Genomic DNA, 27,591 nt, shown 5'->3' with positions numbered 1-27,591 from the left:
TGTTTCTTATTATACGAAAAAACTCAATTTGTATATTATAAATAGAAAAAATAAAAAGAAATATTACAAAATAAATTTATAATTAGATAAAGAATAATTTGTATGAATAACTTATGATAATATTATAATGCTATGAATTTATCTTTACTTAATTAATAAAAATATAATTGCGTAGTTATTGTATTTTTCGATTTTATTAATTTATTACAACATGAAAGAAATAAATAAAGAAAGAAAGCATAGAATCTTTTTTTGTTTTTTGAATCAAAGTTTAAAAAGATCAAATTTTATTAAAATTAAACATTGTGACACAACATATTAATATATTCGCATCTTTTAGATCTTATTTATGAAGTTATAATCAAATTTGATATTTGGATCAGGCAAAGCGAGACAGAAACAGCGAGACTTACTTTTTCTATCTCGCTTCGTTAAGAGAAATTTACATTAAATAATAAATAAGCCTTAAGCAATTTTTGTATTTATATTTTTTAGCCTAAAAAAAAAATTATTAACATCTTACATATACATCTTAAAGAAAAAAGAGAAGAATGCCAGGTTTCAAGACTTCATAAAATGTCGGATTCAAATTTTATCTAAAAGAAAAAAAAAAAGAAAAAGAAAAAAAATCAAGTTTCTTCTTTCCACACTTAAAAAAAAAAAAAAGAAAACTTGAAAGTTCAACAAACTCGGTTCGAAAAACAAGTTCAAAAAAAAAAATGAAACAAAAGTGACAATGGTAGGTTTGATCGGAGAGGAGCAAGCTTCAATATCGATACGTCGGATTGGCTGATGCCCGGCGGCGTGTCGAGGACGAAGATCAGAGACGCGTGCTTTCAAAGCGTGCAAAGGATCCGGTGAAATTGGGCGAGATATTATTGAACACGTTCGTCGGGCCCTCCTCCGGATGGAAAGGCGGAAGTACTGCGTTCCGGCGCTGTACGCTCGCGGCTGCGTGCACCGAAGCAACGTAACTGGCGTGCATAAAGAATTTAGTTGCAGCATCTTTCCTGGATGAAAGAGCCGACGTGTGCGCATCAATTCGTTCACATTTCACGAGGGAACTTCTTACCAAAGAGGAGAACTTTTAGGAGTATTTGATCGATAATGTTTCGTAGTTGCTGGCGAATGAATATATTTGGATTACATATTTTACGATTTTGAGTTTGTTGAGATTGATATATATTAAACTTGTAATTGGACGTTTCAGTTATTTTTTGAAAGAAGAAAGATATTTTTTTTATATTACGAATTTCGTTTTATTTTATTTCATTTTAACGAATAGGGTTATCAAGATGAGGGTGAATTAATTAAGATAGGAAATAATTTCGAAATTGTTAATTATATCGAAACAATTTTCAGATAAAAATTGAATTACTTTGAGAAATAATTTAATACAATTTATTCTTTTATAAGTGTCAATGAAAATCAAATTTATCTCGATCGATTGATTTAACTTATTATTTTTTATAAAAAGAAATAAATTATTTGCATCAACAAATCATTTTGTAAAACTTATTATATACTTTAAGATATTTGAATTTGAATTTTATAAAATTTGATATACAAAGATAAGAAAAGTATCGTTTCTTGTTTTGGTGATTGAATGGTGATTTGAAATTATTTTAAAAAAATAATGTGTTACATCAATTAATCTATTAAAAAATGCAATTTCATTAAAAAAAAAACAATTCTTTCATATATTGTCATTCAGTTATAAAAAAAATTATTCTAATTATATTTCTCTTGAATATTCTAATTGAATTTCTGTTAGATATTTCAGTTTATACACATATATATACTAACTAATTCTTATAATAATTGAAAAAAATTTTTTCTTCTCTTCTCTATTTTGGATCCTCATTTCATTATTTAATAATAGGTAATTAAAGCCACATTTACTTTTGTAACATTTTGTCACAAAGTTAACTTTACATCTTACACTTTTATAATTAATTAAATTAATTAATTAACAAATTAAATCCTATGTTTATATTACTTTTCTCACGCAAATTTGTTTAGATACAAATTAACTTTTTTTCAAAATTAATTTATATTAATTATTTAATTAATCAGTTTTTCTGAACATAATCGTAAATATAAGAAATATAAACGAAAAAGATAAAGAAAAAATTTAACATTATAATAAAACATTTCACAATTTACACATTGAATTAAATATCAAATTTTTAATTTCATATCAAAAAAAAAAAAAAAAATAAAATAAAATTCATATCTTTCAAAAAAAACTAGTACTATCTATCTCAAAAAAAAAAAAAAAGAAAAAAGAAAGAGAAAATCGAATTCCATTATGAATTTTTAAAAATCGAGCAACGAGATTGACTCGTTTCTTGCATCTGGCTCACAGAGAACGGAGACCAATTATCGGACACGTGGTCAGAAATACCTTGAACGATGGAGAACTCTATTATCATCCGTGACGGCGTCATAAGACGGGAGAAATCAGGGAGAGAGGGAAGATAATGCCGAAGGGAGTAAGTCGTAGTTTACACGTGAAATCCAACCCGTATGCCGACGTAATCGAAATGAGACGGAGACCCCCATGTACCCCATGGACAGGATTGATGGACAGCCGGTGGTCCATGACGTGACCACCTGACATTCTTGTCCGATCGGGCTGACATGCCCCAGGGATCATGCATGCGAGTTTCGTGCTCACGTAGCAAAACGTCTACCCCGATTTTCCGTCATCCACCCGGTGTACAACCGAATCTGCGAGATGAAATTCTATCTAATGTACGTCTGCCGCGTTGATCTAAGGTCCGCGCGATAGATTTTTGTCTCGTTAGCCGAGGATATTGTAGTTGAGGATAATTCGAACAGGTTAATTACACGAACTCATTGGCAGGTATTTTCATTTCTGATACTGACAATTTTGTGACTGATAATGAGTTGAATTTTTATTGGAACATTTCTTTGAGTATATATGAGTGATGATTGTATATTTAATTAGACGAAGATTGATAGAAAAGGACTTGAGGATGATTAAGTTAATCGTATAACGAGTATTCAAGTATTTCGTATTTTTATGTCAAAATATTAGGATTATTTCTTCACTTCTTTTAAGACAAACAAAATCTTTCGATAATATTGCGTATTATTGTTAAAATTATTGAAACGTAATATTTCTTTACGAAACAGATAATTAATTAGCGTAAAATGTTTATTTACCTGTATTCTAAAATACTATCGTTCAAAAGTTTGAAAATAATAATTTTCAAATAAAAAAATCAGAAATCAAAATGCTAAATTTATTTATTAAACAAAATTTACTAGATAATAAAATATACCTATAATAATAAAATGAAAACAATGATGAAATTTTAAATAGATATACGTTAAAATCAAGTTTTTTATTCATCAAAATGATTACCTTTTTCTCATTATCTCTAAATAAATTTTCAGTATTTTTCATTGCTGAAAACAATTGTCAATATAAATAAACATTTATTATAAGCTTATTATTATTTTCGTATTTATAAAAGATTCTTTACTTCACAAGAATATAACTGTTTCCAAACTTATCAACAATAGTATATATTGTCAAGTATCCAATGTAGTTAATAACTTACGGACGACAATGTATGTTAAAACAAGTTATAACTTTCATTCCGTTGCGCGCGATTTCAAACAAACCATCTCGACGGTATAATCCCGAATAAGCATAAAGAACAGAAACATCCACGAAAACTCTCGAAAAATGCATCATCACCAGAACCAAGTTCGCTCGTTTCTTCGACAAATTGCCATTTCCCTGGAGCTGCTGGTTCTTCTTTTTTGCGCGTCGAACCGTACGTATCGTCACCCAAGGCGCGCACGCAAGGCACACACCCACACACACGTAGATTCATTCGCACACGGATTCTTGCCACGCTTCGCACGCGTTCCACGCGCACGCCCGCCCGTTCACACGTGCCAGGCAATTTTGCCATAACGGCGAGAAGTATGCGGCGGAGACGAGCGTAAATCCGGCCGGAGAAGGAGGGGGCGCTGGCGAGGCTTGATTTCACCGCGTGGAGCAACTCGAAACTCACGGAAAGAGAGACGATACTTTTCGAGGCGTGCACCGTTTACACGGAAATGCACGCGCGACTGAGCGTGCGCCCGGCAAACCGTGCGGAATGTCGGCCGACATAACGTCGCTGGAATTGAATGGCACCCGCCTGTCTCGAGTAATCGAAACCTCGTTCGATTCCTCGTACTCCTCGAGGGATTGTTAAGGGGTTGAATGACTAATGGTATTGAATGACTGCTTTGACTAAAGAGAGATTTTTGCTTGGTGAAAAATGGGCGATAAAATCGAGTATTTCATGAATTTTATATTTATAAGGAATTTAGTCAAAGATTAAAGATTACTTTTCACTTGTGAAAATTGTTAGACTAAAACGACTTTCACGAAAATTTCATTGTTATCTATTTAAATTATAAATATGAGATATTTTAAGCGGGAATTTTATTGCAAGGGAAAACATTGTTGAATGATTTCTCAGAAATTTATGAAATTCTAAAAATTATTATTCGTATTTTCTTTTTTTATGTTTCGCTAATAAATTTATACTACATATCCAAAAATATAATTTCGTACCTTCGATTCTGCGATTAAATATTAATTAATCCTTGTTTTCACCCACAAGTTAATCCACGTTCAGTTTCATTTAAAAACTTTCGAATATTTAATATTCCGCGCACGCGTTGAACGCGTCCACCTTTTCGCGTGACTTTTAAATTTAAAACTCGAACGGAAACACGTTCGAAGCATTTACAAATACGCCATTAATCAACCCGATATTTCCCCTGTTTCAGATGTTCCAGAAGCGGTGGCGCATTTATCGTCGCTTATAGCTCCATTTACGTACAAACACGCGTAAGTGCTTGTACGTGCGTATTCGCAGATGCGACCTACGTCCCTACGGAATTCTAGAGCTGGTCAATGTATAGTTACATATACAAAGGGAGAATATAACCGGCGTGTACACGCAAAACTAGACACGAGTGTTTATCCCCTGTGCGATCCTTACATTGGGGGCAATTTATAGGGGAAAAAAGTTGTGCGAGATTATGGCAATCGCGCCACGCGTGTTTCTCTAATAAACATGTATTTTTACTTGCGAGAAGAAATCGTCGGAAAAATTTTTTCGGTTTGACGTGAAAAAGATTAAGATATTCATACGAATCGCAAATTAAGATAAATAAGATTTAACACGAACTAGCAACATATTTGCTGCATACGTATATAAATTTTAAAATACTTACAGACTCTTTAAAATTCATTTTCACTTCGAATTTTCTAATTATTTATTCAAAATTAAATACATATTATTGTCAAAATTCATATTCTATTGCAAGGAATAAAATATATCTTGATATTTATTCGGATAATTATATTAAAATAAATAAATACTGATAATAAAAAAATAGTAACCTCTTTAAAAATTGAGAACTTGAATTACTGTTCCAAATATACATATATGCTATATAAATTACGAAAAAGAAAATTTTAATTTTTGTCGTGTAATCTTGTAATAATTAGATTTGTATTTATTATATATAATAACCAATAATTTACGATGAATGTATAAATAATCTCGCCAAATGATGTTCGTCTAATAAATTTAGTAAAAAAAAAAAAACGATAATATTGTTGACATTCATTTTATAGTTATACATAATTAACGATATTAACTAATATTATAACGAGTAGAGATTGAATTTCCTAATGTTTTATGCTCAATAATTCAAAAAAAGCACAGAACACTGCGTATCGATGCACAATAACGTAAAACATTATTAAAAAAATATAAATTTTAATTTTTTAATTTTCGAAAGAGCTTTACCTTAAAAACGTGCCTCGCATTAATATTCTCCAATCCGTAACTCAAAATATCCAAATACACAAAATGAGATTACATACGTTCAAAGTCCTCCCCTAAGCTACGTTCATTAAAGCGAGTTGCAAATTGCAATTCCTTCTGGTAGATCCTCAAACGGAACACCTGCACGTGAATCAGAAAGGATAGAGGATCTCGTGGCAATGCGTCATCGAGTGGGCAAACAGGGATCGTATCGGACGAAGCGAGTGTTCTCATCAGGGCCGACACACATCGCTCGTACAATTCGTCCCTGCCGTCTGCTGTCAACGTAATTACACGTACGGGGACCATTAGACACGCGCGACGCTTACAAACGACTCAAACCACCTGCGAAATCGTCACTTTGTTCCGCAGTTAAATCATGCCAAACTCGAACGGCCGCGTGTGCGGATACGTTCCGCCTCGTTGCGATCGACGTACGACCGTGCTGTGTCTGTCGGTGATTATTGGATACCGACATCTATATTGGTAACGTAATTATATATCCAGAGACGCGAAAATATATCTGCACGCCCGTTTTAAGCTTCGGACGAGGCTCGCAATTTGGATGATGCTCTTACGAAACGGAAAACGGATGGAACGATAAATGTAGGGCAGACAAAATTTTTTAACAGATAAATAGCAGTTGTTGAAATTAATCAAGAAATTTTTTGGACAAGAATGTTTGAGGAAACGAAGGAATATTATATTCGGGCCTGGACTTGAAACAAACAAAAAAATTATCATTTTAAGAATTCTTAGAAATGAATTAAAAGATCGAGATTTTTTAAGTACTTAAAAAAGTAAATTTACAAGAAATATTCCTTGTATTTAAATTTGAAAAAATTTGAGACAAGTTTTTTTTATATCAAAAAATTAATCATATAATTTCTATTTTTTCATTTTATTTTAATATATATCCAACATTTTCTCTATGATAGTTTTCATTCTGTATCATTCATTTTTTTCAATTGTATATTCTGAAAATCGTTGCAATTATATATTAAATTTATTAAAGAAAATTTACATTCAATTTGAAGGGAAAGAAACAAAAGTTTCTTTCGAATTGAATTTTTCCTTTCAAGCTATAGATTACATTAATTATCATTTTTTTTGTTATTTATACATTGTTATAAAAGAATATATAATTCAATTCTAATTTATTATAATTACAGTTCTTTATATACAATTATCATGTTCAAGTATCGATGTAAATTTACAAAAGTAAATTATCTGACAAAAAGTAAAAATCTGACATTTTTCTTTCGTTTCAAAATACAAATTGTTGGAACTATATTTAAAATGTTTCAAAATTATGTTCATCGATCGTTACAGAAATTACACTTTTACATTCGGTCCCCCTTCAGAAGATCAAAATGAAAGTCTGTAAAACACGTTTCTGTTCCCATGACGATACACGACCGAACAAGAAATCCATTTCCCTCGAGTGGAACACTTTCTGTGTTTCAATGAAAGGAACTGGAGATGAATTTACCGATCAACGGCTGAAAGTTTATACTGGTGGCTTGTGCCTGACAGAAACATTTTCTAAGATCGATTCACGCGAATCGCCTCAAAAACAGATCTCTCCTTGAGAAGAACTAAAATTATATAGGCGTAATGATTCGTAAAAAATTTAAATTTAAATTTGATTAGACATTTGTTGATTTATTTATAAATAGAGTATTGATGTTTGCGTATTTATGAACAAGTTTAAAAGTGCAAAAATTATATTATATGAGATATTCAATATAGAAATTATTTTGACACTATGCATATTATGTATTCTTAAATATTTCTTATTAGATAAAATATGTGTACAAGATATATGATATAATTGATTGAAAGATGTTGCTATAATTTTTCATAAACTTTTAATAATCTAATAATTTTTCTTTGATATATTCAATAAAAGATCAAGGGTATTTTAGATTTTTTTTATATTCAACTTTATGTTATTGTATGTCCAAACAATCTTACAAATCATAAGATGACTTTAAATTTGGAAATATGATCAATAAAGGAAAATGATATGATAAATTGTAATTGGCAACAAAAAGAACAAATCATCATCAGTCTATCTTATCGATCTCACTAAAATGAACTTCAAATAAACGAGATCTCGCTACAAAATATAGCCATAAGAAATTAAATTTAATATTAAACATCTCATAAATCATTGATCGCCTGTCTTCAAAGCAAAAATTAAATTACAAAAGTTCACGAAAAGATCAACTTTACACCTCAGAATCTTTCCTTTCCGCATCAAAAATACATGACTCGATGTTCTATCTTATACCCAGTAAGAAAGCATAACGTAATACAAATAATTTAAACGTTTCAAAATCAAACACAATATCCCATCAATACAACAACAATCCTATCCAATAGCTATTAGATATCGCTAATTTTTTTTTTCTTTTCCTCCCTCTTTCCTCTTCCATCCGTTCCCTCGCACAGCCTCGTTTATTTTCCAAGAACAGGGCTAAAGTTAGAATGTAACCGCGACCAAGTGGCGAGTATCAAAGTTTCGGGAATTTTCACGCTGGCCAAGAGTGGTCGGGTGCAGATGCAGCTAACTGCGCTACGGGGCGTATTCATTATCGGGCCGCCGCCGGAACCCAGGTTGCTGAGACGATTAAACAGGGAATGGGAGGATCCTCCAATGATTGGCTACACGGGGCCGATTCAATGTCTACGGTTCCGTCGGTCTATCACTCTCCCGCGGCCGTGTTACCCATCTCTGCACCTCTATTTTATCGCATTGTGTACTCTCGTCCGACCGGCCAAGCGAAAAATTTGTATATTCGGAGAAATTGAAAAGTTTCGAGCGATTCTCCCTTTTTTTTTTTATATTCGAGAATCGATGTGTCTTGGATTCGCGATAATCGCACGGGATGGAATTATGATTGACGAAACTGCGAGGTGGCGGGTAACAAGTAGTGGAATGAATTATTGATCGATGGTTTCTTACAATAATAAAAATTCTTCTCTTGTGAGAAGGTACAAAAATGAATGTATTTATACAAGCTGAATTTTTAATGAAAATACATTTTTTTCCGAAATGAAAATATTTCTTGAAAACTCGTTTATTTATAATCAATAAAAGATTCTTATATCAAGTATTCGAATAAAACTTAAAGAAAGAAAGAGAAAAACTATACCAGGATCGTTGTATCTTGAATTTGGATCGAATAAGGCTATTTTAATATATAGTTAAAAATCACAATGGCAAAATGAAATATATTTATAAATTAATATTTAAAAAAAGAAGAGCTTTTTTCCTATCTATCTATATTCGATCAAAATCCAATTCTCGTTCACATTAATTTTACAATCAAGAATATTGTAAAATCACTATTACTAGAAGAAAGAAGATACTCGATATTTTATATATAATCGATATTTTAAGTATTTAACATTTCCTCCGCATACCGTGAAATGCGATACATCGTTAAAATTACAGTAAACGTAGATAGGATAAGGGAGTCTGCATTGAAATCGGAAGACGATACCTAATTAAAGACAAAGCTCCTCAATAGGATTGTCTAATACCGTGATCTAGCAGCCCTGTCCATGTAGCGCCAGCTGGATCGCGAAAGCTATCGCGCATTGAGAACAGATAATCCAACGCAATTCGACCAAAATGTATCCACACGTCACGAGAAATGCAATTACAGATTGACGTCAGTCAGGTGCTCCTGAAGTGTGTTCATCGTATCTTGGGTTTATAACCGACAGCTTATGAGCTGATGGAGCCTATTCGGCTAGCCTTACAGGTGGGAATTTCCCTCAAGAAATGGATTTCGAAGATCGGAGGATAGAATGGAATTAATCCAAAAACCAATAGCACGTTTATCATTTAATAAGCAATTTGAAATATTATAAAAAAGTTAAAGAAAGAATTTAAAGAGAATATTTAAAAGAATGTTTCAAATATCAAAATATTATATATTTTTTATAAATTAATTATCTTAATTTGTTTTTCCTAATACAATTATTCAATTTGTTCTATATCAGCCAGCAATATTAAATAATTGTGTATTGTACATACGCTATGAAAAGAGAAACGTAAAGATCAAGAAGAATGTTCATTAAGTAGAAACGTGTGTACACGAAGCGCAAAATTCATTGCACAATTTTTCATTCTTTCTTTTATCCCATTTCTTTTCTTTTTTTTTTTTTTTCATCTTGTAAGAACTTCAAAAATACATGTATCTCCACGCAAACTCATCGAATATACTGTTCGTTGAAAACTATTCGTGACTTACAGTTATACTCGTTTGCTTAAATACACTCGTACCTACACACGAGTCTCTGCATTGCATAAATCCTCAAATGATATACGAGCGTAAAGCTTCCAACTATTTGTCGGACCAGTTTGGCTTGGCACTCGCGTGTAAGTACCTAATGCGCATACACGCGAGCCCTCGTGACGATTTCTGATCCTCCATTTTCGATTTCCATCCCGCGGCTCGCTCTAAAAATGGTCGTCGAATTTAAAGTATGTTTCCATTGAATTAAATAGAAATCAAGTTTTACAATTTGATGTTTAAAAGAGATAGATTCTTCTTCATGTATTTTTATGTATTCTTTTGTTTCAGAGTTGTGTTTTAAGATTGTTCCATTGTTTGAATTTCACTATGATTGATATAAATGTAAAATAGTTTTGTACTTTTAAATTTATTAAATAAATAGGAAATGATTTGTACTCTTTGAAACCTGTTTATATCAAATTAAATAAAGATGGTATAGAGAATATTGATATGAATTGATCATGATAATTTGAATTATATAAATTAAGGAAGTTGAATCACAAAAAAATTGAAGCTCTTTTATGAATATATTATAAATATATTAAATATAATATCCCTATAAATTATAATAAATATAATAATAATAAATAATTCTGTTGAATTCTGGAAAATTAAACGAGAAATAGAAAATAGAAATAGAAATAGAAATAGAAAATTTAAGAAATGATTCTACAGAATAAAACAAACATAAAAGTTGATATAAAAACTAAAAATTGTTGCGTTACTTCAAACTTATTTTTCGAGTTATTAACAATTTAATTCTAAAACTAAATAAAGAATTTTTTTCATTAAAAATTAGCTCTCGAGAAAATTGAATTTGAAAATCCGCCGATTTTACAACTCTTTGATCGTACATGTTTTTCTCCATTTTCTTAAAAAAAGGATTAAAGCGATAAAATTTTACTCTACATTTTTTGTTTATTTTCACACGTAACCATTTATCGATAGTTCTATCGATATTTTCGTATTTAATAAAGAAGAAAAAAGTCAAGTTTTTATCACACTTGAAAATTTTTCGAATCTATTTTACTTGAAAATGCAATGGAAAAATGTTATTCTACATTTACTCTTTCACAAGTTGAATCACCTTTTATTCAATTACATTGATTCTATAAGAATCATTTGTCAAGTCACTTTTACGTAAGGCATAGTCATCAGAGTAACGATACGTCCAATAATAAATAAATAACAATAGACTGCAAACTATCATAATCATTCGATATCTTGCAAATCTTCGATTTCCATGTTGAACGCAATAAAAATTATTATAAAAAATCGAGATTTGAGGCGCGGCAAGAAATAGAAAAAGTTCGATGGATGTTAACGACAGACAAAAGTCTGAATCGAAACGAAACGATATCTCCCCCATTTCTTTCTCCATGCTGCGCTGGTTTTTTTCCATCTGGCAGCCGTTCTCTTTTTTCCTCCCGACGATCGAGCCTCGTTAACTTCACCTCTCCTCGTCCCACTCAACGAGACTTTCGTAACCATGGAGCCATTTACATGTAAATGCCTCTTACCAACGGACATTTCCTCGAGCCTTTTCCAGCATCGGTATCAACCAGCAGTGTCTCTCTACCCTTCCTTTTCTCCCTTTCTCTTTTTTCTTTCCTCTATCCTTTTTATATATATGTATACACACCTTCCTCTTTCCCTCCCCACGGTCTTTGTCGAGCACTTGCTTCGTTTCGCTTACAAAAGCTTCGGTAATTAAGTAGATATCACGCTTGGACGTTTCTGGAGGGAAAGAGAGGAAGCTAGAAACCTAGAAATGAAAGAAGGAAGGAGGGAAAGAAAAGGAGAGAGAGGGACTGCAGAAAAGTGCTCTTCGTTGAAACAATCGCTTTAATCAAGATGTAGACCCGGAGGCCTGTTCGATTCCCAAAGAAATCTTGTGTAGGATCCCTCGAGATGATTGTCTAGAGAGGGTTGCGTCGATTCGATGAAATATGCATTCGGTGAAACAACGAGACGCGACGCGCCTTTTGCTCGCCTCTCTGTTTGCTTTTCTTTTTTCTTTTCTTTTTTTTCGTTCTTTCTCTCTCTCCTCGTCGGACGATTAAGGTGTTCGTGAACAGGTTGCAAGCGTCCTTTGATAGAGAACGCGAGCTCTAACTGTTGCGTTAAAGGGGGAAAAAGGGCACGGTGGAGCGAAAGAGAAGATGGAGCAGAAAGATGGGGTGATAAATAAGAATGGGAGGAAGGAAGATATAAATGAGAAAAGGAAAGGATAGAAGGAATGGAGGGAAAAATAAATGAAAGTTCTAAATAAAAAAAAAGTGGATGGAGAGAAATGATACGACAAAGAGGAAATGTTTGGCAAGAAGTAAGAGGTACGGAGGAAAGATTCATTTCTATTCTTCCATTCATTTAATAGAAAAATACTATGAATTTACTATGATTCATTTTCGTATCACAATTTTTGAAGTGAAAATGAAAAAAGATTACGAGCTCTGTTCTCTAATCGTGTCTTTTCTTCTTGTTAAGCCTTATGAGGAAACAGAATCCGATGAAATATTGCTCATTCGTTGCGCTCTGTAAAGCAGTAACAAAAACTTGTTTGTTTGAAAAAAATCTTTCTTATTAATAGAATATTGTTTCGAAAAAAAAAGATCCACGAAAGTTTAATCACAAATTAAAACTATAAATCTTTATATCAATTTGAAATCGTTTAACGAAACTTCCTCATTCTTCGTCTTTTTCTTTGAATAAAGAAAACCGAATAACATATCTGACAGAAAACAATTAGCCAAAGTTGAGCACTAATTTTAATAACTTTATTTAAAATGCCCAATTTACTCGTAGTTATTATAATCGATTACTTATCAAAGTAACTTTATTCTTAACCTTATCAAATTTTTCTCGCAACTAACCCGGCCGTACATCCCACTTATCCAACTATACGCCGAACTATACATCTCCACGAAATTCAGCGCAAAAGCAGAAGTAGAGGGAGAGAGGAGGGGAAACGAGAGCACAGTAGCGTTCGACAGATTCTATTAATCGCAGAAGCGCGAGAGCGGGCGACGATCGCAATAAATTTGATCCGCATGGCGTGCGCGGAAAACGTGAGAGAAAAGGGCCACCTATTCGATATTGATGCCGGATTTATGAAGTCTCGGCGGGGGGTCACGTAGCGTAGCCGCTTGGCTCGCGTGGCCAGGCCTGTTCCCGTCTCGAGAGAAGCCGGCTCATTTTTCACCGGAGCGGCCCGCTCGATCGTAGATCGGCCACGGAATCGGCCTGGCCGCGATCACGTGGCCCGTGTCTCGATCGAGAACACGTAGAAACCGCTACGTTCTCCATCAGTGCCGCGAGATACGAATGACCGATTACTTAGGAGCGGAGAGAAAAGGGGCGAAAGTATTGCGAATGCCTTCCGTGAGGTAGCTGGCGGCATATATGATTCGTGAGATTCGATGCCTGATTTTTGAACGGAACGTAAGTCGAATATTTTGCGGCCAAGGAACGTTTAATCGAGATGGTTTAAATTTTTAACGTGAAATTTCTTTTTTGTTCGATAAATGTTCGCATTTGTTGTTTTTTTTTAAACATTTATGGTGAGCAGCTTCATAGAAAATTAAATTAGACAGGTTTGTTTAAACATGTATAGATACAGGATATTTGATAATATTAATAATATTTGATAATTTCATATTTTTTTTTTATTGAATTTTTTTAGAGAATGTAGAACAATTTTTTGATATTATTTCAGATATTGCAGATGATGATTGAAAATAGAATTATATTTATAATTGCTTCGAATTGAAATTTAGTGCGAAGCACTAGATTGGAAAAAAAAGAGAAGCGAAATTGATGTACTTCTAAAAAGATATATAAATAATTTACATGTGTAATGAATAAATTGTCAAACTCAATTTTCTTGAAACTGAATCTTTGTGTGGAAATATTTTATTCTATATTTTCGATTCATTTTAAATCAATTTTAATCATCTTCTTTTTGATTAAAACGAATATGTAAACGACCAAATATTATTGCAATCAAATTTTTTGTCTTTCAGATTTTTTAATTTTTAGATATAGAATAGTGTCTATATAATAAAATTGTCTTTCTATAATTTGATAAATAATAATGTCGTTGATTGGAAGTTTTTTTGAATATTATATTATTTTTTTCGACATTATAATTTCTATTATTTTCATATTGAAAAATATTGTTATAATAATAATTGAATAAAAAACTAAACAACTCAAAGCTGATAGAAAAAAATAAGAATGTAATAATACGATAAAATATACTATCGTTCCATAAATATAATTAATAACAAAAAGATAGTTGGCAAAAATTTTTTGGCCAAATATAAAATTTAAAAAATTTAAAAAATCATGTAATTTTTTAAATGTAAGTTAAGATATTATGGTATATTAAATCAAAAATAAAAATCACCATCTGACGTAATTAATTTTAGAAAATATAATTTTTAATGAATTTATGGACAATGCATAACATGTTAAGAAACGTCTAAATTAATTATTACATTTGAAGAATAAAATTAAAAATTAAAAATTTAAATTTAAATTAATATTCATAAAAATTTAATTTTATGATAAAATTGGCAATCTATTTCATGCCAAAAATAGATAATAATAATACATAATTTATTTTATAATCTAAAATATTAATTCTAATCGAACAAAAATTAATTGTTTTAATAAAAAGAAAATTACCTCGAAAAATGAAGAAATGTTGCGAATATGTACAATAATAAATTTTTTTTCACCTTTTCTTTATTTAACGAAATCTTTTACGAGATTATTAGTATATTAACAGCACAGATACATTTTTTTCAAAAATACGAATAATATATCCTTTTTTGTGTGTAGAAGAGATTTGAAAGAAATATTCCTTTCAATGCGTTTATACGAAAATGCGAGAAAATATCTAAGGTGGGGAGAATTGGAATGTCAGTTCGACTTATACGAAAACGAATAGAACAGAGGCACGTTCAGCTATCTCCACATAAAACCTTATGAATGACAAGTAACGAGCAAAGGTATTTGTTACTGCACTCGAATAAGCGAAGACGAATCTTGAGAAGGGACTGACGGCATTTGAGATTGACATGAACGTTTCGAGGCATTATCCCTCTTCGATTTATTTTCTCCGCCCTCTTCGCTCGGTCTTTTATCAAACAACTCACAGAAAATACAGTATTGGTCTGCGACATCATTTCTTTATCCATTTATTTAAAATACGTAGATGTTCCATACTTTTCTTTATTATACAATAGTATTATAAATATTCGTTTAAAAGTTTTAATTAACTCGTGATTAAGTTTGAAATAATAGCAATTTTTGATAATATAATTTCTTTCTAACTTCCGTTGTTTCAGAATTATAATGTGTGAAATATTTCATATACAAGCGATTCTTAGAAGTCAAAATAAAATAAAAATTAAAAATAAAAGAAATGTTTTCAGCTTTGTTTTTTATTTATTGATTATGACCACTAGAATTCTTTTGTTCAAACTATCGTACATTTGATCGAAAATTTGTTCGTGCTCAAGAATATTTTTATTGATTTTTAATTAGGAAGTCAAATAATTAGGAAGCAATTTTTTTATTCTTGACTTTCAAAAATTATTTTTTAAATTTCTCTAGTTGAACATCATGTAGTATTAAAAATTTGCGTAATTTTATTTCTTTCTTTTATAATAAATAAATTATTCTAAAATATAGAATAGAAAAAATAGAATCCTTTTTCATAAACCATATAAAACGTATATCGATCATTGATCGAATAAAAATAAAATAATTATTTTCTACGAAAAGGAAGTTTTAAAAAATCTTATCAATGAAAGATCGAAAAATTTCCTTTTTTCAAAACTCAGAATCGACCCAGAATCATAAATCAGACTCATTAAACGTTCCTAATAGGAGGGAAGTTTAAATTCGAGCATTTCAACTTCAACAGAAATTTCAAGACGATTCTTTTTACGGAAGGACACCTTTTTACGAACATAAGAACGAAGAAAACGCGGGGTGACGTAAGTCTTTCGGACGCAACGTCGAGAAGAGAGAGCAATGTGAAACTGATTAAACTAATTACGACTTTCCAATGGCAATTTCCAACGAAACGCAGTGAACATGATGCATACGTGTGTCGCATACGTGTGCGAACGTACGTGAGATTCAGTGCCGCAAACACGTTCCTTGAACAAGTTGCACAGCCCTTCGAGTTATCGTGCTCACGTGCTCTACCAACTGCAAAGATGCAACGGAAGATTTCAGGTCGCTGCGATTACCTCGATAAATTCAAAAGCGTTTAACTACGAGCATTTTATGTGCCTGCAGTTTCAAATTCTCCGACTTCACTCTCTTAAAGGGGATAAATTATGGGAATTTAAAAGTTCACGTGGCAGTACATTTTCGCGGTAATTAAAGAAAATATGTTTTTTTCTTTTTTCGTTTTCTTTTTTTTAATATTTTTACAACAGCGATTTAAATTTTTGGAATATTTTATGAATCGAGAAAGAAAGGGTAATCTCTTCGTTTGTAAATAATTTTAAGAGATCGATATTGCATTTTGAAATTTATTTTAGGGATATAAATTTTATCTAATGTAAATAATATTCATTTAATGATTATATGTGATGCATTTCTCATACATAGATAGAATATCATATAAATAGTTTATTTTTGAAGTAATTAAAGAAAAAATATTGTCTTTAATCTTTAGATTTAAATTTTTTGAATATTTTATGATATGAGAAGGGAAACTAATCTTTTTAATAATAATTAATTTTATATTGGATAAATTTTAAGGATATCGTTTAAAAAATTAAGTATATACCAAGAACATAAACAAAGTTCCATTTAAGTTTCCATTTTGGTTCCATCGTGTAAATAATGTTTCAATTAATTAAAATATTTTTTGCGATATATATGTACATATTTTTCTCTCTCGTAAAGTACAAACATATTATAAATATTTTTAAAATCTTCACATCGAATGATTCTAAAAATAATGCTTCAAATTCTTACATTTCCGTAAGCAAACGAAGTTTTAATCGCTTATTAAGTTTTTATCATTCAACATTATTTAATCTTCCTCCATTCTGCGTACCATCAGAGAAAAGCTAAATCCATTGTTTTCTCTTGTTATAACAGAATGTCTTCCGTTTCAAAATATTTCATTGCTCTTACGTCAGTTTTCACTGAAGCTTATCTTTTTCAACTTTAACTCCTTATTCTTTCGCTCGCTTTTAAAAGCGTGGAATAAACTGTTCAAAACTCTGGAAAAAGATTTCAGTATTGATATCGAAGACTTAAAAATTGTGCAATGTTTTTATATATTATTTTTTTTATCCTTTTTTATATCAATTTCTTTTTAAATCTGATATATGTACAAAATACATATAAAATTGATCATTTACAAAAATAAATTTTATATTACTTTCATAAATTAATAACATGAATATAAATAAGATTTGACTTGTATATCGATAATTTTGCAAATAATATTTTATAGTAAATAACATTTGTTATGAATAATTATCTTTTTGTTTCATGTTTCAGTTATAATAGAAAATTTCTATTCATTAAAATTATTTTATAATTTTTAAAAAAACGGAAAAAATAAGTTATATTATAATAATTGTTAGTTATAATATATTAATAAAGATTTGAACTATTCATATTTTTCGATTATTAATATGAGAAAATGAAATGAAAAATTGGGAAAAAATGGAGAAACATGAGAAACTTGATTGATGGCTACATAAATTGAAATTTCGAAAATTTTATATTTTAAAATAAATATAAAAAATCAAAAGTTTTGTAAGATTCAATATTTATATATATACAATACATATGAAATCCTTCAAACTTTTTAATCTAAATATTTATTATTATTCTCAGGTATCAAAAAATAAAATGCTCATATTCATATTCTCTGTGTGGAATGTGTGATAAAATAAATGATATGATATAAAATATGATATAATAGCTTTATCATGTATCGCTAATAATAATAACATAAAAACGCATATCGATTCTAAAAATTAAAAAGATCGAAGCAAAAGAAAAATCATGAAACAAAATCAGAAAATTAAACAATAGTGAAAAACCTTTCGATGTAAAAATCCCTTAAAAATTCTTTTTCTATTTACAAGGGCTCGTATAAAAATAATAAATAAGCTCACAACATAACAACTGTCTAATAAATTCTGTCATTTTTACAAAAATTTCCATGCACGCGAAAGCGCGTATATATTTAAAATTAAAAAAATAAAATTCTCTTAAACTATTCTCATCGATCACAACTATCAACACGTACGCTTTCGCATCTTCTTCCAACTTTTATCCCTTTCCACCCCTTTCCCTATCTCTATTTTCTCACCTCATCTCTCTACCACTCCCAAACGAAAAGAGAAATCATAGCACGCATCACGGAATGTCCAACAGACACGACACCGTTCAACGAATAGCCCTCGACACCCCCGCTACAAATAACCGTGAACAGGTTCGCGCTCACCCCCTTCCATCGATCTCCTCGATTCAAACGTAAGACGCGACACGTTCGAGGCTCCTTTTCAGGATGATTAAAAAACACGGACACGAACCTCTCTCTTCCTCTCTCTCTCTCTCTCTTCCCTTCAACCGTTAACTCTCGTGAAAAAAAGCACCCCTCCTGACGGCGGCGGGGATTCAAGGGTGTCTGTGTCGTTCGCAGCGGCGGCGCGCGATCAGCCAGAAATCCGATACTCGATGAGAAAGCTCGAGGGAGATGACTTCGCTCGGTGGAAAAGTTTCTCCCATTAAAGAGATGAGATTTCATCGAAGGCGAGCTCTATCTTCCTACCTTCTTCGCAATTCCGCCTCTCGCCCCCTTCTCACAGCGTCCGCACCGCCATGTTTCAATGTCTCCCCTGTCAACTCTTCTCCTCCTCGCCCCCAACTCCCTGTTTTGCCTTATTTTTTTAATATACCTTATTTTTTTTTTTTTTTTTTTTACCTGCCTCTTTGCTTTTCATTTTCGTGCCAAAGAGAAAAGCCGCGGGCGGGATTAAATACCCGCGTTAATCCGATTCGCTGTAAATGTTTTCGAGCGCCTCGCCACCTCCATTTGTCACTTGTGGACGATTCTACGAGACTTTGAGTCGAGCGCGTGTTTGTGAATCGGAATTGCACACACGTGTAAATACGTAGGGTGCCTCGGAATGAATGGTTATACACGAAAGGTAAAAAAAAAAGAAAAGAAAGTGAAAAAATGATTCTTTCGTTTATGAAAAAACTTGTAAGATTCGTTGGAAAATAAAGTGAACTATCGAGAGAACGTTTATTCTATAAAATATTATTCTATAAAATAAATGAAAAGTGTAGAATAAGATTCTGTTATTATTTAAATTCATTCGTGCTTGAAAAGTTTTCAAAATACGATTTATTCGAAAAAGAACAAATATTTTTTTTTTTTGCATGAAAAATCACTGTCTATCTATTTATATTGTTTTAACATATAATTTATCTAATTTATTTTATCATATGAATTATTTCTATAGAAAAATGTTCAAAAAGGAATTCAACTTTTTGAAAAAAATAATTTAATTTTATAAAATTTTTTAAATGAAATCATATAATTTCTAATTTTTAATTATTATCTTCTATTAGTAATCATTTTTTTAATATCATACAATTTAAGTCCTTAAATTCATAAAAAATTTTTAGATGTTACAAAAAATCTATAAAAATTTTGTTTGTCATTTTATACTTCTTTTTTAAATAGTTTGTTCTTTAAAAAACTTTGAAAGAAAGAAAAATAAGACGTGTGTTTCAAAAATTCAATCGACAGATTAATTTATGTAAAAAATTATTAACTTAAAACATATATGATTTCATTTGAATCTTTCACTATAATAATTCCTCAACATAAATATCTCTTAATATTTTTTTGTGAAAAAAAACGAATTGCATTGATTAGTGTATTAAAAATTCAAAAAACATTTTATTTAAACAGAGACAGAATAAACGTCAAAATTACAAAATTCTATGTAAAAATTCTAAAGAAATGCAATTACGTTTTCCAGAAGCACCAATGCGTAAAAATTACGAACAATTCAAATTATGCTTCATTGAACACCGTTTGAAACATATAATTTATTCCACTTCCGTAGGACATTTTGTACAGCGAGTATTTCTCATTTATAAATTAAAATTAGAACACCTTGTATACACATTATCCAGAAGGATTTGCATATACGTGTATACGTGAAAGTCGTTTCAAGTGGAAAGGGGATGGTTTTACTCGATAACGTCTACGACGGGGGTAAGGGCACGCCTCTTTTCACGCGCATTATTACTTGACCAATCTCGTAATCTCGGTCGTCGCGTTAAATTTATTCATGGCTCGGATAACCGTGTTAAGGTGTGTTTTACCTACCGCGGAGAGGCGTTCTTTGGTCCGAGCAGATTTTTTCCTGTGTCTCTTTTTGATTTCAGGTGATAAAAATTATGAGAAAGATTAGAAAAGGATTTATGCACAGTTATTGTGATATCATTGAAAAATTAATCAAATAATTAATATTAAAGAAGATATTTGGAAAAGAAATTGTGTATTGGAATGTGAAAAAAGAATTTATGATTGATCGATATTCTGAGTAAAATGATTTAAAATAATTTTTGATAAAAATGTATATATTAATTTTTCATTGAAATTAATAGATACAAAATGGCTCGTTGCTTGAAAACGATAAAAAGAATTCGAACGATAAAAATATATATAAATATATATCCTATTTAATTTTGTTTTCGAGTTATTAATATATTCTACATACAATCGTACTTTTTCACATTAAATATTCAAAATGATCCTTATTTTATAATTCGAACATGGATTAAAAAAACTTGCTTGATATTTTCACGAAATATTTTGAATATCAATAAACATTGTATATACAATAGAATGTATAATTTGTAAATAATGGAATTAGTTTAATTATTAACTTTTCTATCTATCTATATAGAATTAATCCAACATAAAATTTATTATAACTCGAAAACAAATACAAAAAATAGAGCATATAATTTATTCAATTGGAAATTGATCAATTTCATTTGTATTTGAAATTCTTCGAATTTAATTTATTTGAAAACGGAGTCTTAAAAAAATATCATTTTCTTTCTTTTTTGCGACCTATTTTTGCGTATATAGAATCACCATCAAGCATTAATTTTTTTCATTCTATATGTAGCTTAAAAAGTCTGAAAAAAACGTAATTTATAGATACAAAAGGATCTTTCGAAAGCGCACAAACGTGCATGGATAAATTCGAGATAAACACTCGAATTGACTCGATTCGAGAAAATTCAAAGCATCTCGTACATCCTGGTGGAATTATCGTCGAGTGTGCCGGGTCACGTCGTTGCATAGGTGTACTCACCGTGTAGCGAACTCCAGATGACGTCAGTGCATCCAATTCATGTCGAAGGCAATCCCTGAAACACACGGAGATACGTAGTTACAGAGAGAGAGAAAGAGATGAAACATTAACCGAGTTGTTGACTACCGGAACGACACAGGAAATCCGCGCCAAGAATTACTTTAACCTTCGACCGTTACCGAAACACGGAACCTCTGTGAAAAGATTTTACATCCAAGGAAATACGTGTATAATACGTGTGTACCTATCAAATTACGTTTGTTCAAATTAACATTGTTCAATGTTTGTTCAAACTTTGTTCAGGGATATATGTCTGTTAATAAGGATGTTTGTATAAGTTTAATCACTTTGAATTGTTTCATTTTGATTATAAAAAAAATATTTTAGATTTAAAATGAATGATATAGAAAAATGCATAATTTGATATTCGATAATTTTTTCGCAAATGAATACGTAAAGGTGAACATATACAACTAGTTTTAAAATGAAATTATATTTGCTTATTATATAGTGCATTAATTAACTATTATTTTTTAAAAAAAGATTGATTTATTTTCAAATGTTCGGAAGATATTTTAATTTAAATTTTATCAAATATATTACATTACAATTACAATTAACAAGGAAAATGCAATTAGATAAGTATTGGTTTGAGTTCCTTGTTTTTTCAAAATTTAAATTAAAATATTTTTTTCTTTCTATAAAAAAACAACTTGCTATATCAATTAATGGATTAAAATTATATTTCTACTTAAGAAAACAAAGTTGTTTTCACATGGCATCTATGCATCTATGATCTTTTTTGTGAAAAATTTTTATTAATATTTTTTTTAATAAATTATTTCAGATAATCAAATTATTTTGTTCTCTCTGTAATTTATACTTTAATTTTCGTTTTTTATTATAATTTATATTGACAAATTTATGATAAATTGTATTTTATGATCTAAATAAATATAATAATAATAGAATTTTATTGAACTATGATAATGTTTAAAAATATTCAAAATATTATATGAAAAATATTTAAAAGATATTAATGTTAATTAAATAATATTTTATTTTGAAAATATTAAAATATCAATAATAACAACTACAAATTGTTAATAACAAATTGTTAATAACAATTTTGTTCATTATCTGCAATTATCAATATCAGTTTAAATTATATGTAAATTATACGATGTTCAACTCAATTCCATAAGTAATATTTTCCTTCTCAAGAAAGAAAAGAATACTTCCTATTGATTCTAAAATAAAAAAATATTTATTAATTAAAATAGCTTTGATGATACTTTGGTAGCAATTTTTAATAGTCAATCAATAGAATATGATTATTAAACCTTCATCGATCATTTCTTAAAAAATATTAAATAACAACAAACTACCGTCCATCATTGCAACCTTTCACAATGAAAATTTAACAATTACAACGTTCAAATAAAGCCATTATATTACACGTTCCAGACTTTTCGACTATTATACACACCATCTCCTCCATAAAAATCGCTTCACATACCATAACCATAGAGCATCTTCGTAGAGGACAAACAACGTCAAGTTGAACGTTTCACGTTTTGCACATGTATTATTCAAGCTGACAGTGACACAACGCTTAGCAAGGGTGGATCCTGGTCGGACACAAGAATGCTTGGAGAGAAACAAAAATACGGAAGGACAAGGATCTGTTCACCGCGATGTCCTGCAGGAAAGGGGGGAAAACTGGGGTGTCCAACGAGGGTGACGCGGACAACGAGAACCATGACGACGACGACGACGACGACGACGACAATGTCGCGCTGATGCTGAAGGAGGAAATGTTATTTCTTTGGAACGCTAAGTGACAGGTCGAAAGACATTCGGAGATACTCGTGCCAGAATGTCGCGAAGACCGTCCAAGGAATGAACGAACAGTGAACCTTCGTGTAAAAGTTCGGACGCAGTTTTGCCAAAGAGAAGTAAGACAGCGATGAAACTGATCGCGAAAAATCACGATGATCGCTTGGTTGAATGGAATTTTATAGAACGATTGAGGCAACTTTTATCGTGTCCAAGAATTTACCTTTTTTTTCGCGTTCTTTCGTAGAATTTTTCTGATAGCGAATCAAAAGGAGAAGAGGGATTTGAGAATTTTGAGATATCAAATCCGTTGAGAAAGTTATTTGATGTGATAATGTAAAAATATTATGTAATTATTTACTATAAGATATGTAATATATGTTTGGAATTCAAAGAACATGATTTTAATAAAATTCGCCTATGTTAATAGGTTGAATATTTATGCAAATCGAAATTTTTATGGGCACGATAAAAGTGTGATTTAAATAAATATCATAATGTGTTGCTTGCCTTAGATATTTTGCATCGTTCTGTATATCATGTAAATTTTATATATTTAAATTTTCTGCAAATATAGTATAAACATTTACATACATTAATTTTGATTTATTATCATCACAATCTACAAGAATTTGATTAAAGAATTTAATTCTTCGTATGTAAATTGTTTATATCTTTGATAATTGAGATGATGAGATATATAACATGTACAATTATATTTTAATAAAATTCATATTAAATAAATTATATTTAATGATACGATTGAATTGAATTAAAAGATTGTGAAAGGATTAAAAGAATGAATACGGAGTTAAAAATTAAAAGTGGAATTAAAACAATGAAGGATTTAAAAACTAAGTTGAATAAGATATTGAGATATATAAGCTGAAAATTCATTAATAATCTGATTTCAATAGGATTCAAAGTGGAAACAGTAATGAATTTAAGAATATGATTACGTTATTAAGATATGAATAAGTAGTTATGTCTGAAGAATTTATAACTTAAATTTCTAAATAAAGTTTACTCGTATAGTGGATAGGAATTTATGATTCATTTCACTACTATTTATCTTCGTCAAAATTCCTAGAGTTTTTGTATACAAAGTTGGATACATCAATTTTTTCAATGAAAAAGAGGATGTGTTTTCTCAGAAAGTTATAAATTTACGAAATATATATTATGTAAAAAAATTTCCATTAAAATCAAAATTTTTGAGTTAGATAAATTTTCTTCATAATTCGTACAACAAAATGTGCGAATACTTTTATTTCTCATTCTATCGATAATATTTATCTATTAAATAACTTTTTATTGCATAGCCTAACGAATACTATGCATATCGAGTTCATCGTTATTTATCTAAAATAATAAATTTTAAATTTCGTATATCTGGGATGGTAACAAAATATCGAAGAATTTCTATTGGACAAACAAAAAATTGAAGCTTGATATATAATTATAATATTCTCTCTATTGAATATATTTTATTCTTTTTCAAGATAGGTATTAGGCTATTCTTTTTAATCGCTTCTCTAATTGTTTATTAAATGAAGAAATTAAGAAAAAAAAAATTAAGAAATTAAATAACAAGTTATCATTAAAAATCTACTAGATTTTTCCAAAGTTCATTTCTTTCAATATACAAATTTCCTTCATTTTTTTCATGATTTATTAGTAACGTTCATTCTTAGTTCAATGTGATATTTTATCACTTACGAGATTTTATATACTTTATGTATAAAGTGTTCCGTGATAATATCCGAAAATTACTTTTTCAACTTTTATTATTTTATTTTATTTATTATACACCGTATATTTTATTTTTAAAACATTATCTGATTATTCTATTTAACATTATTAATTCGCCTTGATAAAAAAGCTTAGAATATTCTAATATCAATATAAAGCAAATTGTATATCTTACAAATCACCCACATCCGCAAAATCGAATCACACCGCGAATACCACCTACGCAGAATGAAATACATTTTATCGAAACTCTATCTTTCGTATTCCTAGGTTCAATCAAAATGGAAACTATCCTAGAAATCGAGGATTGAAAAATCACGATAGAAATCCAGCCCCTTGCAAAAAATTCGGAAAATTCATCCTCGTTAACACGTTCGTTAATGAGAGTTGCAGTGAGAAAAAGCGAAAAACAGAAAGGTGACAACAGCCAGGAAGGTTGAAGAAAAACGATCGTCCATCGATTCCCATCGAATTACCCATTCCGCGCAAAAAAGGAAAAGAAAAAAAAATACTTTTATTCGGGACGAACGATCGTTCGTCGATTATTGCATTCTCCCGCGCGAAGAGTAATGCTCTCCCGGCATCGTTCGCTTCGCGCGCGCCCTCTAAACCGTGGCTGGCAGAAAAATGGCGAAACGAACTGCCTGAAAGAAAAGGGAGAGACAGAGAGGAAGAGAGAAGGGAAGGGAGAGACGGAGGCGCGTACGTGTGGTTGTGTGCACGCGCGTGCGAGAGAAAGAGAAGGAAAGAATGGGGAGAAAAGGTGGAGAAGGTATAAAGTAAGGGGGAGCGGAAGCATTAGTGGTATTGCCATACTATTACTCGCGCCCCTCTTAATAGCCCGCCCATTAAAGATAATGAACGTAAATTATGCGTAACGGAGCACAGTTAAAAAGGTCGCCTCTATCTACCGCACGAGGTACGGCCACTCTAAATTGACTGTACGAGTGGACGGTTCCGCATGGCGGAACGCACGGCCGACCGTGAAGAAGTGGATCTGAATGAGGGATTTATCGACAAGGAACACGAACCTACCTGTCATGGGCCCATTGTGAAATGGTGTATACGTTGGAGTTGGGAGAGCGGGTAAATCCAACCATAACTCGTGTAATTGTGTTATAGTCGTCAATAGCACGATTTTTTGAGGAAAGAGACGTTGAAACAGGTGGTTCCTTGATTATTCGGTAATTTTATCGAATCACGATGGAAAGTTGGAGAAGTGAGAATTTCTTCATCATCTTATGGAATGACGATGGAAAATGTGTGAGTGTATTATTAAGTACGTATTCGGACGTAGACTACATTTTTCTAGATTAACGAGCAAAAATTTATTAATAAAAAAATCTGGAACGTAAGTTGTATATATTTTGATAAGAAGACTATTTATATAGAAAAAGTGTTTATATTATAAACTCGAGAAAATTGCAAATTGCATGTAAAATGTATACATATATTATAAATAGAATTCAATAACATAATTCTAAGATCGCGAAGAAGTGGATCTTAACAAAGAATTTATTGATTAACGTGTAAAGAATCAATGTGATACATTTTCATAAATAAATTAATAAAAAAATCAATTTTATTTTCTCAAACATATAAAAATATCAAATCTAAATTAATTGAATCTCTTCTCGCTGAATTTACACAGAAAAATATTAAATTACAAGAAATATAAAATGAAACAAATGAAACTGTACATAGAATTAAAATCCGTGAGTTCATCCACAAATACACTTGCTCAAAATTTATTTCTAAAAAAAAAATTGCGTGAATTTCGAAATTCCAGATACATTCCAATTACCAATATTTAATCTTTCCCTCAAAGATGTCAACCCTTCCTCTCCCCTTCCTCGAAGCAGAAAGAACAATGGTACACGAAGGCAAAGGAAACGGTTGAAACGACATCGTTTCTTCGCTCTTTGTCCTGTTTTTCCCTCGAAGGGAGTACGTAAACCGAGAAAACGCACAATGGCGCAATCAAAGAATAGATTGGTGCTCGCGATAAAACGGCACGCTCTCTCTATCCACGAGCGTAAAACGTGGAGCACCAGATGCACATGGAGCCGTGAAACATTTGTCCAGGCCAGGCTGGAACGTTTTGAACACAACGTATTTTCCCCCGCATTTGCCGATATAACTCAAGGAAATCTGGCACGGACGTGCGGCAAATATATCCCCCTCCTTACGTACACGCGAAAATCAGTATATTATATACAACCCTTCCTCCCACCCTTTATTTCATCGACTTCGCCCGGAATACGCCGAGGAAAAGGTGGCTACGTGTCGTTCTCGTCAAATTTTCCGAAATCAGTGGCAGAATCTTTCGGAAACAGCTCGGTTTCTTGGTCATCCGATAAAATCGAATGATCAAGATAGAGGATCGAATGGGGGATGAAGTTGTTAGTTACGCAA

General features: G+C 31.0%; 1 protein-coding gene and 1 long non-coding RNA gene across 8 annotated transcripts in view; one reads left to right on the top strand and one right to left on the bottom strand.

The window, feature by feature from the left end:
• Positions 1–5,657, top strand: part of LOC114577974 (uncharacterized) — a 144,644-nt gene extending 138,987 nt beyond the window's left edge. Inside the window, exon 2 of the long non-coding RNA XR_009829905.1 lies at positions 4,825–5,657. This is a non-coding gene — a long non-coding RNA (uncharacterized LOC114577974). The remainder of the gene's footprint in view (positions 1–4,824) is intronic.
• LOC108001347 (histone-lysine N-methyltransferase 2D) overlaps positions 1–27,591 on the bottom strand; it is a 681,552-nt gene that overhangs the window by 537,494 nt on the left and 116,467 nt on the right. For 6 of the 7 annotated variants that reach the window (XM_062075744.1, XM_062075753.1, XM_062075747.1 and 3 more), the window contains exon 2: positions 21,586–21,640. The exons of the other annotated variant lie outside the window; for it this stretch is intronic. The gene's annotated coding sequence lies outside the window, so the exon portion shown is untranslated. The remainder of the gene's footprint in view (positions 1–21,585; positions 21,641–27,591) is intronic. 7 annotated transcript variants of the gene reach the window in all.

Source organism: Apis cerana, linkage group LG5 (genome assembly GCF_029169275.1).
Source record: "Apis cerana isolate GH-2021 linkage group LG5, AcerK_1.0, whole genome shotgun sequence".
NCBI classification, from domain to species: domain Eukaryota; kingdom Metazoa; phylum Arthropoda; class Insecta; order Hymenoptera; family Apidae; genus Apis; species Apis cerana.
The sequence above is the reverse complement of the archived record's forward strand: the minus strand, read 5'-3'. Positions and strand labels throughout refer to the sequence as shown.